Source organism: Engraulis encrasicolus, unplaced genomic scaffold, assembly GCF_034702125.1.
Source record: "Engraulis encrasicolus isolate BLACKSEA-1 unplaced genomic scaffold, IST_EnEncr_1.0 scaffold_27_np1212, whole genome shotgun sequence".
Lineage (NCBI taxonomy): Eukaryota > Metazoa > Chordata > Actinopteri > Clupeiformes > Engraulidae > Engraulis > Engraulis encrasicolus.
The window spans coordinates 3,149,848-3,160,287 of NW_026945566.1; positions in this window are offsets into that span (position 1 = coordinate 3,149,848).

Below are 10,440 nucleotides of genomic sequence, written 5' to 3' on the forward strand. Positions count from 1 at the left end.
GATGGGGTTTAGTGGGTCTAGACGGGTTTTGAGCATTTTTTGGGCTGGAAATGATCAGTCTCATCTGGCAACCCTGGGACTGTGCGCCGAAACTTCTTCCTCTGACGCCTGTCATAAGAAAGAGGGCTACAGTTTCAAATTTAGATGAGAAAGTATTATTGATCTGACCGTTGTTAGTTATATAAATGTTTAAATTGTATGGAATGATAACAAAATATACTCAGAAAAAGTTTGGTTGACGGAGGTGCTCTTTGGATAGGGAAAAACCGAAGGAAATGCACCAGGGAGATGGCACCATTGATGTGGAAGGTTTTGGTGAGGTCATGTCCTAAACATAAAACAACATGATGTGTCTGAAACAAGTACTGTCACTTTTGTTGCTGCCAAAGCGACTCCTGGACAGAGAAGATACTACTCCAGAACAGAAGATACTACATAGAATATACTACTCAAGGCAGAGACAGAACAGAACTGTATTTCATCTATATCCCCTGTGAGCCCTATGGGGAAATTAACTTTAAACTTTGTGGTGCATTCATGTTATTGCCCGTTTTCCGTGGTTGGTGATCAGGCCAAGGGATGTTTGTTCATAAAAGGTTGAAGACCACTGAATCAGAAGGTGGGGGTAATTAAGATGGGGGTAACTGTATGATTAATTTCAGTCGAAATGAACAGTACCATGGCTACCAATGTGATCAATGCTGTCTATACCCAAAGGTGCACCAACAATCACACACAGTTTTGCAAGCCGGAGCTGATTGCCAATTGGCTGCTGTAGAGCAGAATTTCCATTTCACCCCTATGTAAATAAAGCCCTCAGACAGTCTACAAAAGAATTTAAAAAAATGTCATTGCCCCTATCGAACATATGAACGTCATCCCTAAGAAACAGCTCCGGCATGTAATGGCGTATGCCATCGTGACGCACAATAAACCCGTTCAGCCCCAAAACAAAGGTAGCCATTTCACTGTTCACCCACTTTCGAGAACGCTCGATTTTCTTCGGACGTACAGGACCCCAGCAGCGTCTCTGGGCGAATATCCAATCAACATTTTGGGGAAACGCTGCTGGAGGTACTGTCAATCCCGCTTCATCGCCGCAGCGAGGGCCATATACCAGCTATCTGACTGGTGAAAATGGATGGCCAAGGCTGCACAAATATGGCTACAGCTGATACGACTACGTTGTTCTATTATACACACCGAAGAAGCGATTTATGGGAGCCAAGTATGTCTATGATGGCGGCGCCCATAAATCGCTTCTCGGAATCGGTGTATATAGAACAATCTAGTCGTATCGGCTGTAGCCATATTTGTGCAGCCTTGGCTTGAGACTCAAATGCTGCTAGTGACCAAGCCATGGCTAAAGCTGCGTAGGCATTGTTTTTTAGCAGGGTAAAGGGCAGTCATGCTAGGCTATCCTTCAGAGGATTGCCACATGTCTAGGTCGAAGTCGAAAAACACAGCCAACGTAACAGCCAAATTCAGTCAACTTTGTCACCTACCTTGTCCCGAAGATTGCATTCTTGATGCCATTCTTGTTCTGAAACAAAATGATACTTCTGTTAGTTGCTATGTTACACAAAGAATATGCACATGTAAATGTCTTATAAAAATAATAATGGCTTAATAATGGCTGTCATTCACCGAATATGTCGAAATGTGGTGCCAGGTGAGAAACGATGCATCCATACCATGTCCAAAGGCGGGGTCTTCGAAACTGTTATCATAACATTGCACGCTGACTGGAGAAGGCCAAGTATGTTTGGTATTTGATTAAATCTGATTGGCAAGCGTCCATGGGTAGGTTCAATATAGCGACAAAAACGCATCTTTTGAATTCTTTCTGGGCGACATTTTTTGGCGAGCGCTTCATCTGAGCATCCCTGCGATATCGTCCACCAACTACTTTGGTTTGGCGAGCACTGCTTCCACTGAAGTTTCTCCCTGATCAGCTAACACGACAGAGGTTGTATCCCCTGCAGCTACAATCTCTGCCCGTTTCACCAGGTCAGTCAATGCACCTTTTCTAATCTCCAGAGAATAATATCAAGGTTAATTGTCGTTTTCCAGTGACAGTGAATCAAAGATTCTCTATTCTAAACTCTGAGTGTATTACGGGTGGTCAGACAGTCAGATCTCTTCGACTGGGCATATGAATTGAAATGAAACCTGCAAACCGTTAAAGTGGTTAGCTAGGAACCAAGGAAGCTAATCTCAACAGTTCAACGTTCCGTTCCATTGGTGAGCCAACATCCCGGCGGCATGGAAAAGTATTACTTACTGTTATTTACAGAGATGTAACGCATGTTCAGCAAGCAGACAAGTTATATTTTGAGCCATCTCCCCAATACTGGTCCATGTCGCAATTTCGAAGAACTGAAGTAAGTCTGCAGTACCGCTGCTCCCTGTTCTGCACTTGAGACAAGTGTTGCCAAATTGGATTTAGCTACTTTTGACCGTCCCTGGCGACTAACACTTCATCTAGCGACGTAAATTACTTTTGGTTAAGCTGGTTACTTTTCAAAACTAGCATTTTCACTGACAAAATCATTGTTTTTCAACCTTTTTGTTACTCCGCTGCTGTCTGAAGTGTTAGTTATATCCACGGTCAAGCAAGGCTGTGTAAGCTCTGAGCTCTCCAAAAAGTAGCTAGCTGTACTAGCACTAGCTGTGCCCATTTGTTTTTCAACCTAATTGTAACTCCCCTGACGCATTTCCCACGGTCAAGCAGGGCAGCAGTTTAGCTCTGAACTTATAAGAAGTATCTAGCTCTAATATATCACTAGCTGTGCCCGTTTGTACTGTATTAGTTCTACGAATACTTGTGTCACTTTCGTCGTATGATATGAAGGCTGCCTGGCTGCTCCTAGACATCAGCGTGTCGTGCGTGATGATGTGACGCCATATGCAACGTCATACGTAAGGTCATGTGATGCCCTCTAGCGACTTTTCAGCTGTACAATAGCGACCTCTATTGTTTTTTAGGGGGGGCAACACTGCTTGCAAGTGCTATGAAACTAGCCTAGCGCAGCCAGACCCGTAGAGCAAAAAGCTGTACCAGGGTCTAGGAGGGCTGGGCGGCAGTGTGGGCGGGATAAACGGTTGCTTCAGCACTCAACGCCACGCAATTGGATGGTAAACAACCAATCCCCACACACTTCTGTGTAACGTCACAGCTGTCTTGTGAAGCGGCAACTTCCAGCCGTCGTATCAGTGAATGCGTGTGATGACCACAGCCACAAACAAGTTTCCTAATAAATCGTGTTTTCATTTATACAGTTCAAAAATGCCTCGTTTTCAACCACATGGCCCTCCTTGATCAATCAGCGAAATGTCGAGCAATTTGGGGCTTGTTAAATGGTTATATTTATGATTGTTGTCAACATGGCATGTTCGGTGTTAGCTAGATAGCTGTATACCCATAACTAATACATGGCTGGATACATTGGCTAGCCGCTAGCTCGGTAGACAAGGTGTCATTCCCATCTATTTAGTAAGCGACTTACAGACTCTCAAAGGCCCCAAATGTCTCGTTTTTAAGGACATGGATCTTATTAGAATTTGGGGCAGGCATATAATACAAGGCTGGATACCTAGCTCTGTGTTGTTGACGACGGGTTAGCTAGCCACTAGCTTGGTAGACTAGGTGTCATTCCCATCTATTTAGTAAGCTACTCAAAGACTTTCAAAGCTCCCAAATGTCTCGTTTTTAATGGCACGTGTCTTATTTGAAATTGGGGCAGCAATTTCATTCTACACCTACAGTAGTAGTCTGATAATAGCGTGTGACTATCTGGTTCTGTAAAATGCTCAACTTAGCTTACCGAGCTAGTTTAAAACATCGAATGATCAAATGGTAATGTGTTGAGATCTATTTGTGTCCGATAAGTTCATGGTGTATTATTACATCAATCCATGTCAGCCACGAAATGTATTATCATCCAGGCTTTTTTAATTAAGTAAACACTTTCGTGCTGTACGTAGCACAGACGGACACCATGCTTCTTCTTAGAAAGCTTCCTGTTTACTAGGTAGCCCGGCCCCCCTCGCGATTTGATTGGCCCGGTCATCGGATAACTTTCAGCCTCACAAAATTACCGGGGTCCGCTAGACTGCCCCCGGGAGCAAATTCAATTGACGGTCGCTAGGGGCGTCTAGATTTCTAGGCTACTATGAAACTACAATGGTAGAGAGAGATGTTCGTGTTGGCTATCGTAACAGCATGCAAGATTGTAGAACTATTATTGCGAGCAAAACTTTGCTGGTGGGCCGCATACTTGTCGCCTAGGCTACTATTTCACGGTGGCCGGGCCAACTTACAGTACAACTTGGAGAGCAACAAAAACACATTTTCACAAACATCTCCATTGTCAAATTTGGCATGTGCTTATAATATGGCATATAATTGAATCTATGGACTCCAAATTGATGACGGATGTAAGTATCCCGCTAATAGAAGCAAAACATACATAATGCATGGGGAAGAGACAGCAAGTAACCTACTGAGGAGGGATCTAGGTGTCCAGGCCAAGGACAAGTGATCTGGGGCTAGCAGTGTGGCTTTTGCAAATAGTCCACTGATTACATGCCTTGCAACTGAGATCTACAACACAATTGGTGCGCGTCAGTTAGAATTTGTTTCATTCCCAGGTCATAACCTGAAACTGATTAAGACTCCTGGTTCAACAGTAAGAGCACTGCAGGCACCAAAAACAAATAGGACCAAGAACAGTAAGTGGGCCTTGTTGGGGATATTCCTTCATCACAAACACACATACACACACACACAGTTGTGAGAGAGGCGGAGAAACCTGAGAGCTTTCTTAAATAGGTCATTATTTGAATCTCTTAAAATCACTACAATAGTAATAATAATAATCATCATCATCAACTATTTCTGTAGGACAAATTCATACAAGATATCTAGTTCAAAGTGCTTTAACAGTTAGGAATTCAAAATGCCTGGTAAGGGGAAGCGTTCAAGAGCGGCCAAACATCGAGAAAGGAGGAGAAAGGAAGCTGGTATTAGCCACTACAGGAAAGGAAATTAAATTTCAGTGAGGGCTTCCTACTCTCAACATGACCCAAGATTTGATGGATTCAGCAGAGGGACCCAGTGTGTGGCTAACTCCCACATGTTTCTCACTCAACTGCAAGAAGAGCAGGCAATGGATCGAGTTCTTCAGAAGGGCGACAAACTGTACAGGACAATAAAGCAAGACTTGTTGGACAGACAGGTGTTCCAAAGTGACTGGTTATATTGTGAAGAAGTACCAGAGCTTTTTACCTCAGAAGGGAAACAATACCTTGTCACAAAATATGACACTCTGCATGGATGTTTGTGTCAAGATACCATTGAAGACATGAGAGGCAACTACATTAATCTCACACAACGACTGCAACAGCTTGCAGATGCGTTTTCACAGGGCTTACTGTTTACTGGTTCCCTGTGCATCAGTATTTTCCAAGACAGTCAAAGACGATACGGATTTTTTGATCCTCATTCGCGAAATGCAAATGGTTCAGCTTTGGTGGAGAACGGAAAAGCTGTGATGGTTACCTTTCAGTCGCAGCAGTTGTTCTGTGAGGCCTTAGAATTCCCCGGTGACTTTCAGTATGACCTGCTACCAGTCAGCATTCACAGCATGGTGCCTGAAGATCATTCAGTGGCAGCAAGAGAAACTGAGACTGTACAGAACATTGAACAGGCCGAGACCGAGGCCGAGACACACATTGAGGGACAACGCCTAGCACATGTCCAGAGCATTCCAAAGCATAAGAGGACATGTGCAGCGAAAAAACTGAAGAGACAACAGACTGCCCCAAAGAGTCTGAAGACCCAGAGCAACAACAGAGCTGAAAAAATGAAAACCAAAAACCCTGTCATGCAGTCAAGGAAAGACAAAGTAAGAGAACTCTCCAGGACCAGCGATGCTTTTCGAATGAAAAGACAGCATTATATGATTCGAAGGAGTATTACCAGAGGAAAAAAGAACACCGTAAGGATAAATACCACAATGACGCTGCATTTCGACAGACGTCAACAGAGGGAGAGTCAGCGCATCACACATCGATATCGCATTGACCTTGCTTTCCGACAGCAGAAGAAAAAGCAGTATGTTCAAGATCGATACTCCACTGACCCTGCTTTCCGACAGAAGCAAAAGCAGTATGTTCGAGATCAATTCTCCATGAACCCTGTTCTTCTACAGAAGCAAAAACAAAGAATACAAGAGAAAATGTGTCACTATCGCAAAGACCCTGCATTTCGCAAGAAAGAAAGGTCACAACAGAAAGAAGCCTTTCAAAGACGTTACAGTGATGACAAAACATTTAATTCAGTACGTCTCATGGTGCTTAGTCGGCACTTCAAATTTAAACGCATGAAGGATATCAAAGCCCTACATGTCATCAGGTGTAGCAAATACAGGAACATTACTGCTTTTTCTGAGACACTGCTTCAACGTTACGAGTCTGCTGTGTACCAGCGAATCCATCAAGATGGATGGAGCAACCATCACAACTGGAGAGATGGACATCATTCATGCCCTACAAAGCCTTATGGAAATCTATTTAATTTTTGGTGTAGAATATCCCCAAAAACCTGACATGTTCGAACTAAAGGGTTCCTTTTAGGGAGGAAGTGAGGAGAGGCAAGACACTGGCAGGCAACCTCGTGAGCAATTTTTTTTTGACCGACAGAGGTTTCCAACAATCAGGTCTTTACCTTCGCTCTGGCTGGTGAGACAAGAATGATTATCAGATCGATAACCCAATAATCACAATTCAGCAGTCTGAACACAAACAAGGTAAGCATATAACCAGTAGGCCTAGTAAATAAGCTGTCGGCTTGGCAAAGACGCAGTCTGTGTTGTCAGAGTAGGCGAATTAACAGTGACCAGTAGATGGCGGTGTTTACACAAATAAAGCAAAGTAGATGTAGGTAGGCCTGCTGGCCTCTGTCAACCACTGTTGTATTCATTATGATACTCACTCCGATTGTATTCACACATTACAACATTACCACTTGATATGATGGTGACACATTCACATCTTCTTGCCATTTAGATTCCTCTCCACAGGGGATTCCTTCACTACAAAGCTTTCGGATGGGCATCTCCACTGTGGGTTCCATAGTGAAAGATACCTGCCAGATGATCTGGGAGGTCCTTCAAGAGAGGTACATGCCGGAGCCCACTGAAGAGACATGGAGGAGTACCGCCAGGAGGTTTAATGCAAAGTGTGGGTTCCCCCATTGCCTTGGTGCACTTGATGGAAAACACGTCACCATGCAGGCACCAGCCAATTCTGGCACCAAATTCTACAATTATACGGGAAGGTACTCTGTTGTACTACTGGCATTGGTGGATGCGGATTACCGCTTTTTGGCTGTCGATGTGGGGGGGTATGGCAGCAATAGTGACCGAGGTGTCTATGCCAACTCAAATTTAGGAGAGGGCCTCAAAGAAGGGAAAATGCATGTACCCCCTCCCTCTGTGCTCTCGGTATCTCCTGAACTGGGACCATTGCCATATGTGATGCAGATGAGGCCGTGCTTTTTATTTTTTGTCGCAGCGAAAATTCGCCGGCAGTATGCAAGCAGCCATAGCATAGGAAGTCTGAAGGAGTCAGTTCCGATTTGTCAATCCTCCCTCTAAAATTGACCAGAATGCAGGAAATTGCATAAAAAAAAATACAATTTTTCGCCCCCCAAATATTGTCCTTCAGTCACGCACGAAGTGTCCCGGTTTCAGACTACAAAAATCTGTTCACCCTACCTTATAGGCACTATAGAATCAACCTACTCTTTGAAGTGATACAGTAACTCCCTAGACAAAACAACATTACTAAGTGTCCACTTACGATAAAAAGCGGTTTACTCGCTCCTTTTGGAAAAATGATGGTCACCGCTGGTTAAATACACATGCAAGGCTTTCTAGTGGTGCGTCACCTCCCCAAGTTGCGTTAACCAAATTAGATAAACAATACAGAGCCAGGAGCGAATCAGGAAGAGCCCGTCTCTGTTACATCACCGCAAAAAAAAACGGCGTTGCCCACTTGGATTTGTCAATGGCCATTTTTTTTTGTAAAAACATGTCAAGCATCATTTTTCTTGCTTGTTTTCAAAACAAGTGACGGCTGGTGGCACGAACCCTATCTTAGCCTAGGTACCAGCTAGCTGCTACTATCAGCTTGACTCAAGCCGGGCATACACTGTGCGATATTTTCACTCGTGGGTCTTAAGCTTCTGCTCACACTGCACGATGGAATTTCACTGTTTAAAAGTTCACAGCTCACGTCCTCACACTACACGAGCCGACAGTCGGATGCGAGCAAAATGCTTCCACTGTACGACGCGACAGGCATGTTTCCCCGATCTGCAGAGAAGGGAACATGCGCACCTGAGGTGGAGATGAGGTTGTGGTCAACAGCGAGTTGCATGGCCCTATTAATTTGTGCATGTGAAGTGTCCAATCGGGACGTAGCGCTGCTTTAACTGTGCGATTTACGCACGAGCCACGACCAGATTTTCTTGCGACCCTGCGATTGCACGATCGTGAGGCAAAATCGCTTGTCGTTACCCCATGTACACTGCACGATGCCAGACTCACGATTGACCTGCGATTGAGCAAGAAATCGGCCAGACTCTCAAAAAGTCGTGCGAGTGCCAAATCAGGGCAAAAGTCGCACAGTGCAAGCCCAGCTTCAGATGAACACAGAGGAGGAGGGAGCCAATGGGGTACCTAAGTGACACCCTCTACTTCCTGGTTCATGGGGCAGAGGGAGTAAAAATAATTACTGGGCTTGAAATGAATGGTTTGTCGACAACAATCCAAACCTTGGACCTCCACTTATGCACCACAAGTCCAACACAACGTGCCTCATTCACTTCCATTCAATTTTTAGCAACTGTCCGCCACATGAACCAGAAAGTAGAGGGCGTGACTTTGGTGTCCCATCAGGGAAAATGCATTTTCGTGTCACTGGTATCCATGAGAAAGGCCTACTTGAGGTTTGCCAATTTAGGGTCTTTGTCGCGAAGTTTAGCGACCTTCTGACATTCCTGGCGAATCTAAACTCATCTGGCGACTTTTTGGTGCATCTAACGTCTTTTTAAAATGCTCAATTTCAATGAAAAATCATAGTAACGCTGCGACACCATCAGAAGTGTGGGGACTACTCGTTTTTCTGACGCACCATTAGTCCGATGCGTCAATATTCCGAAAATGTTCTATTGATCCTACAACACTTAGTCTTACAGACCTTTTACCCGATAAAATGAAACCCTTTGTCCCGACAGTCCAATGTCCCGAACAAAAGCTGCTTTAGTTTAGATTACCGTCATCTCTGATGGTGCGCAGTGGTTATGCAGCTGTCTGTGAGAGGTTAGGTTAAGGGAAAGTTTCGGTCTAGGCACAAATTTTAAACTCAGAAACATTGCATTAATGACAGGTTAGGTTTAGGGGTGATTTTGGTAAGGGCATACCTTGATCAAGCGCAATCTATGTGCTCGTCGCAGCCCATGCAGCTGAAGTCTAGTACCGAGGAAAAGAGGAGAAGGACATACGACCAGGGGAATTATGATGACTGTCCCCAAACAGCCATTGGTCGGAGCAAAGGGTTTAATTTAATTGTTTCGAGTGAATGGGCTGTAGGATCAAAGGGAAATGTTAGGAATATTGACGCGTAGGACCAAAGAGGCGTCGGAAAAATGACATGCTACCAGAAGCGTTTCCCACGCTTAAAAGATCAGTTCACTCAATTTCAACATGCAGTTGTAATGCTCACACTACCCTGGACTTGTCAGTACCTGAGATTTTGTTTTCTTCTTCTTCAGCCTTTTCCGATATCCTGGTCAATATAATGGGGGCAGCACTTTGTTAACATTTCAAAAAAACATTTTCATTTATTCCCAAAAAACATCCAAAAGGTTATACAACACCAGCAGACAACTAGCAAACAGCGGTACCGTTTAGGAAAATATTTAGAGTAGGCCTAGGCCTATGTTCACTTTTTTTTAAATGTAAACAAACGCTACCCTTATTAGAATAGCTCATATCTCGGAAAGGGCTGAGTCGAAAAATGTGGCATCACCAGGTACTGACAAGTCAAGGGGTAGCGTGACCAATACGACAGCAACTGGTCCTTTAAGCAGACCTGCAGATAAGCTCTGATCTCCAAACAGTAGCTAGCATTGGCCATTTTTTCTGTGAATGAAGGCATGTGGGCACGTTTTCTAGAGATCAGCGTCTCGTGCTTAACGTTTTTATGTCATACGTCATGACTTAAGCTGGGCTTACACTGTGCGACTTTTGCCCCGATTTGGCACTCGCACGACTTTTTGAGAGTCGGGCCGATTTCTTGCTCAATCGCAGGTCAATCGTGAGTCTCGCATCGTGCAGTTTACATGAGGTAACGACAAGCGATTTCGCCTAA